Genomic DNA, 7,241 nt, shown 5'->3' with positions numbered 1-7,241 from the left:
ATATATATATATATATATATATATATATAATGTTCAATCAAATTGCAATTTGATTTCAAGTGCAAACTAAGCTGAAAAAGATTATAGAAATTTTAAATCAGCTGTATTACCATACAAATGTACTTACTTATACAATAAGTTTTATCCTAAAGTTAAGATTATCTTCATTGTTTGTCTGTTTCTTTTAGCACTAAAAAGAGTTTCATTTTATTTTGGTTGGATCATCAATTATTTTTATATTTAATTTATTAATATCCCATTTTTTCTCTTTTTCTCCTTAAAACAAAAAACCAGTTCGATTAGTAATTTATCGAAATTATTCAAATCATAACAATTAGCGGTTCATAGATAGACATTATTAAATTCAGTACATTACATTAAGAAAAATAATTAAGAATTATTTAGTCTTTTTTTTCAGAAAAAAGTAAGAACAGTAAATGAAAATGACAAATTTGTAAGCAAATTAAATTTCTTCATTGTAAATTTAGTTTCCTAAATAACTATAATTTTTATCTTTGAAATATATATATATAGTTGGAAAATAGTTGTGTTTTGAAATTCTAGTTGTATACAACACATAGTTTGACGATTGTACATGCTAGCCACATGCCTAATGTTAGATCATTATCAAATATTCTTATAAGTTTCCAGTTTAAAACACAATTATTTATTTGGGTGGCTTCAATAATAATACCCATTTATCTTGGTACAACATAATAAATTCTGTGAGTGAAAATTTCATTTCAGTAAAAAAATAATGAATAAATCCAGTTTCGTTTTGTTTACGGAAAATCAAAATTAAATTTCAAATTGAACGGGGATAAGTGGAGTTCAACTGTCAGATGAAAGATAGTTATCTACTGCAGGCAACTGATTAGGGTTGGGCGATATCGCAAGTTGACTGGAGTTATACATTAACATCACTGGACCCTGGATAACGAGTACAAAGGTTGAGCATTCGTGCAAGAGACCGCACGATTTTTGTTCGATCCCCGGGTTGATGGTTGTGGTTGTGCACTCTTTGTATAATAAGGAACTCGATATCGTTTCTATTATCTTCCATATGATTATTACTGATATTATTCTTGAATTCAGTTCTAAGTAATAACTTTCAGCAGTTTAAAGATCCCCATAGAATATTCAAAAATGAACAATATTTGGGCGAACAACTGTTTTCAATAACTTCATCATCAGGCTATACAGTTATAAGTCCATAATTATGATATTTTACAAAGGCTAAAATGACGCATATATTAATTAATTTGACAATGTTATATGTTGAAAATGGTGAAAGTTTGCGTCTGTTACGACATAACTTTCACGCGATTTGCTTTTTTCGCGATGCGCTGCAGTGGCGTATTCATATAAGAAATATGTCCATAGCATTAAGTGAAAGAAATGTAATTCACAGTGAAAATTGCACTCTTATATATAATATTGATGCATTATATAAAGATGAAAATGCCCAAAAATGCCAATGTTACACTTTTATTGCACATTGAAAAATAATGGTTATCTTCATACTTCAGTAGAAATATTAGGCACTGAAAATAGAGTGCAATTAAAATCTTCTTGACAAATTATTTTGCATGACATATATTATGAGTATCTAATCAAATGAGTTCCAACGATTATAAAGTTTCCAAATCTTAATGTATAAAAGCAAATGTAATTTGTAAAGAATTTAAAAATATCGAGAAAGAACTACTGAACAAACTAATGATTATTTCACAAAATACAATCGATTTCCATAATTCAACCCCTATTCTTTAACTTTCACGATTCCAGTTACAAATTAATAAATATTAGTTATTAAAAACACCTAGTGTAAGCATCAATTTATTCGATAAAAGATTTATTGTGACTAAACGCTAAATTGTCAATAGTTCAATTAAAACAAATATATAATTAGGGTAGATTATGATTCGAACACATATAAAGCGGAAATATGCAACTACTGATCTTTATAAAAATCACAAATCTAACAGCTGATTTCATGAGTCGATTAAACCTAGACCACAATGGAAAACCTAGAAGCACTGGACGGCCGTTTCGTCCAAGTATGTGACTCCTCAGCAGTCTGCATCTACGATCCCGCAAGCGAGACTCAAACCCAGGACTTAAAGTCTCGCTTCCAATTTTTCCATGGTGATCTAGCTTTAATCGACTCATGAATTCTGCTATTAAATTACTACAATCTCCACAAAACCTTCTTCCGGATAATAATGATTATTCTATTTATTTATTACAAACACATTAGATAAGTAGTCTATATTCTGGAAATAGCTTATTTTTTTATAGTTATCAGTTGTTTAGTTAAAGATTAATGTTTTGCCATAAGCTGTAACACCGTATTTTAGCTTTGTGTGAAATGATGGTTGATTCATAAATATGATTATTAAGTGTAGGTATATGTTACTGTTATAAAGATGAAACGTCTTGGTCCAATCATCACGTAACAACTGATTAGAAATTATTTTTTTCTAAACGATCTAAAGATCATAACAACGAAATTCACATTTTGTGAACTTAATCCAATTCATACCTTAAAATATTGGTATGACGCACTAGATCTTTTCGAAAAGTAACTTTTATATGGTTCAGCAATGGTCGTACACATTAATGGCTAACTGATCACAGTAGTTTTTGAATAATGGATTGTACATTTCAAGGAAAAAGTACGGGGTTCTAATCCCGCAGTGAACGTAATATTTTGGTCACAGGTTTATCCAGCTGATGATCTCTAGACAAGGTCAAACTGGAATACCTGATTCCACTCCCATCCATGTACCGACTATTTTATTTGTATAGTTGTTGATTATATAATCACTAGTTTACGTAATAAAATAAAACAAACTTTTCACATAATTTAAACAAATTTTAATTCAGTACTGATTGATCTAAATAGTACATAGTTTTATTTGTAAAGCTTATTTTAATCCATATGTTTTCTATTAAAATTTTTGGTGCTCTGTATATCTTTACAAACCCAAATAAGTCAAATCTTTAGACGATTTTTGTTTTAGGGGGAATTACTTCAAAATGAAGCGTGTCTGTGTTCGTTTCTCTGAAATCAATCACATTTTAAGTATTTAAAATTGTTCTTCTGGTAAGAGATTATAACCCGATTTCTCACTTCTTTAGATTTGTGTCTGTATTAATTTCACTGAATCTCAAATTGTACTGTCTGATATGTAAAAAGGAAAATAAATCAATGCTTGTATACGTTTGAGCGAAGTTTTACTCATATGATGGTTTGAATACATATCTTTGATTTCAATGTAAATGCTCTGAATGTTTTTTATGAGTATAATCATTCTCTATGTCAGGTCAGTAAATAAATCAGTATTAAACATTTCAACTACATTTTGCCTTAAACAATCAAACACTTTTATTAGATTCCTTGTAAATCGAGATACTATTGATACATTCCTTAGAGCAGTTCACTCAACCTAATTCAAGATCATATAGTAATTTCTTCGGGAGGTGATATTACCTGTCTAATGAAATGAGCGAGAATTTCGTTCATTCTGTAAGATCGATTAACTTCTGTGAAGGAAATAATTTACTCTCTTATCCACCTCATAAACATTACTTTCAATAACATTAACACTTAGTGATGAAATTTTGATTATCTTGTGAGGTTATATAACAACTAAGTACATACTGACTTTCTGACCATGAAATAGATTATTATCAAAATCTCATTTTTTTTATAAGATTGTCATCAATAATTAAGTGATTTCTCAATAAAATTGCTTGATTACTAACAGTTCCAATTAAACAAATCTAGTATTGATTGAAGAATACTTGAAAATAAAAGTTCAAGTGTTACAAAATCACATATTACAAAATTATTAATCCCCTATATTCTTTTAATGTCAACTAGAACTATCAGTATGCCACACATAAATTATTGTTAGAATTAAGTGTATGATGTTTGTAATAAACTAGGAAATTAAACAATGAATAATTTTTTAAATAAATTTTATTGATAATAACCAAGAAATTGATGTTTTCGACTTAAATATTACTTATCTTTTATAAATGAAACCATTTTACTCACTGGTGACGATGATGTCGAGATTTATGTAACTTTTAGAAATAATCAAATATAACGATTGCACGCAATCTTAACCGGAACAACTGATAAATTTATCAAAAATTAACACTTAACAAATTCTATAACTATGGATTTATTGAAATTGTTGTATCCCATGGAGAATTATGAATGGTAACTTTGAGAACTATCTATGGACCAATATGATGTGCATATTTCCTATTGTATAGTTGTCAAGTAACTAAACTATTCATATTCGTGTCCCTTTTATTATGAGCTTTATTTTGACTCATAGACTTTTATTACACGACTTACCATTCTTTAGTTATCCCCAGTCTATTGATTACTGTTCCCCTTATTCACAGCCACATTTGGCCAAATCTTGTACAAATGTTATTTTGAATTTTATGGTACGATGTGGTCTGTTTGATTGGTATATAAACCCAGTATGTTTGTGAATAATGATTCATATTGCTGATGCTGTTATAGGTGTTCTGGACTTAACTGGTTGGGCTAGGCAGATAGCAGGACTGACGAGTACTGAAGACTGATCATACAGTTTTGTGTATCATTGGGTGATCAATAAATTCACTGCTCGCTAATTTGGCGTTCATGTACTAAACAGGGCAAACACTCAAGCAATCGATATAACAGCAATAAATATACATCTCTTCCCTTAATTTCAAAGTATTGTTCATTGATAAGTTTGATAGATCCATGATATTATTTACCAGCATTTAGTAACGTAACTGAAACCTACGATAATATATATAAACGTCATAGTCACAAGAAAGCAATTTTCACGACACGTAATACTTCATATGAATAACTACATTCAGATACACAAAAAGTCAGAAAATTCAGTAGAGAGTGATGACGTAAATACTACTAAACTTACCTGATGATTTCATCAATGTATGTCCAATCCACTCCAAGCGTCATTTCCTAATTTCCTCTGCAGCTGGAAGCTAATTTGTCCTCTCCCATAAAACGCTGTTGCTGATAGTATCCGGCAAGTGAATGTTGGGTATTTTGCGTAGATAACTGTCTACAAATACTTGTAACTTCTTCACGATGGATGTAGTAGTTCTCCACGTTTCTGATCCATACGCTAGAATTGTTTTGACGTTCGTATTGAAGATTGTGACTTTGCTGTTGGTTGACAGTTGTTTTGAGTTCCATATGTTCTTCAGTTGTAGAAATGTGGTCCTTGATTTGCCAATCCTTGCGTTTACGTCTGCATCAGATCCTCCTTGTTCATCAATGATGCTAACCAGGTACGTGAATGTTCCCACATCTTCCAGAGTTTCTCCATCAGGTATGATTGTGTTGATGTTATCCGTGTTATATTTGAGGATCTTACTTTTTCCTTTGAGTGTTTGTTGAAGTCTATTGATGCAGAGGATGCTGCTACACTTGTTGTCTTAGTCTGTATTTGTTCGTGTGTATGGGATATGAGGGTTAGGTTATCTGCGAAGTCCAAATCGTATAATTGATTCTAAACTGCTTCCCCTTAGATGTCGAGGTCTTCATAACCAAATCAACCACCAGAAGAAAGAGAAAGGGAAGGAGTATACAACCTCGTCTGTCTCCGGTTCTCACTTGGAATGCATCTATCAGCTGTCCTCCATGCACCACTTTCCAGGTGCTTCTATGTCTGACTTCAGTGCTTCAGGTGGTGTGTTCTCAGGTCCTTCTGCTTTCCCGCTTGTGATTTGTCTGGTGGCCATCCTGACTTCGTCAGTCGTCGGTGGAGTAGTGACATCTATAAGAAGGTCTGTGTGTGCTGCTTCGATGTTCGATTGGTTCAGTGGGGCTGGTTCATTCAAGAGTTATTCAAAGTGTTCTAGCCACCTGTTTGTTTGTTCATGAATCCCAATGATTGGCTTGCCTTCCTTGCCTTTGACCAGTCTGTCTGGCTTAATATATTTCCCTACCAGCTTCTTCGTCGTGTCATATAGTTGTTTCATATTTCCTTCTCTTGGAGCTTTTTCCATTGTCGTTGCTAGGTCTTCTACATATTTCTGTTTATCGGCTGTAATTCTCTTCTTCACTTGCTTGTTTGTTTCGTTGTATCTAGCTCGTGCCTTGACTTGCTCTGTTCTAGTTTGTCTGTTTTTAATTGCTGTCTTCTTGTTCTTCCTTTCTTGAAACTTTTTTAGGATTTGCTTAGAGACCAATTCTTATTGATGATGCTTCTTGTGCCTCAGAACTTCCTGATATGTTAAAGTTATTGTTTATTCAAACTTTTTCAAATTGTCATCCATAGTGTTGTCTCTTTCTTTCAGTAGATCTTGTAAGGCTTGGAACCTGTTGTTGAGAGTTATCTTGAATTCGTTTAGTTTGTTACTATCTTGAAGGAAGATTGTATTGAACCTCTGTACTACTGTTTCCCCGGTTGTCCAGTGTTTCTTTCGCTTCAGTTTCATTTTGTACGCAATTGGGTGGTGAACTGAAGTTCTGTCAGCACCTATCCTGGTTCTCACATCTTCCATTACCCTTTAGAATTTTTCTGTTGATACAAATATGATCTATCTGGTTCTTTGTGGTGTGGTCCAGTGAGATCCATGTAGCTTTGTGTATGCGTTTGTGGGGGAATATTGTGCCACCTATAACCAATTTGTTGAATGCACATAGATTTGCAAATGTCTCCCCACTTTTGTTTCTTTCTCCCAGTCCATGTTGTCTCATGATATCTTCATTCCCGATGTTGTCTATTCCGACTTTGGTGTTTAGGTCTCCTTCCAGGATAGTCAGGTCCGTTTTTTGGCACTTCGCTGTGATTGATTGCAGCCTCTTGTAAAACTGACCTTTACCGTCATCATCGCTATCATTGGTGGGTGCATAACATTGGATAACATTCATTGTGATCCACTACTTCTTTGTTTTGAATGATGTTTTGATGATCCTGGATCCATGAGATCCATGAGATCATATAAGCGCATTTCGTGCTTCTTTGAACAGTATTAGAGCAACTCCCTGAGTCTGTGGAGCACTTTTCTCTTAGTGAACGGAGTACAGCAGCATCTACCCTGAATCTAACCTTTTCTGTCCAACTTGAGTTCAATGAATCTCACTTATTCTGAGCACCGTCTAGTTGTATCTACTCATTTCCAAGGCTATTTGATTGGTCCTCCAGGTCTCCGACATTGTCCGGGAACTCCATATACCTATATTAATT

Source organism: Schistosoma mansoni, assembly GCF_000237925.1.
Source record: "Schistosoma mansoni, WGS project CABG00000000 data, supercontig 0196, strain Puerto Rico, whole genome shotgun sequence".
NCBI classification, from domain to species: Eukaryota; Metazoa; Platyhelminthes; class Trematoda; order Strigeidida; family Schistosomatidae; genus Schistosoma; species Schistosoma mansoni.
This window is presented reverse-complemented; position numbering follows the sequence as displayed.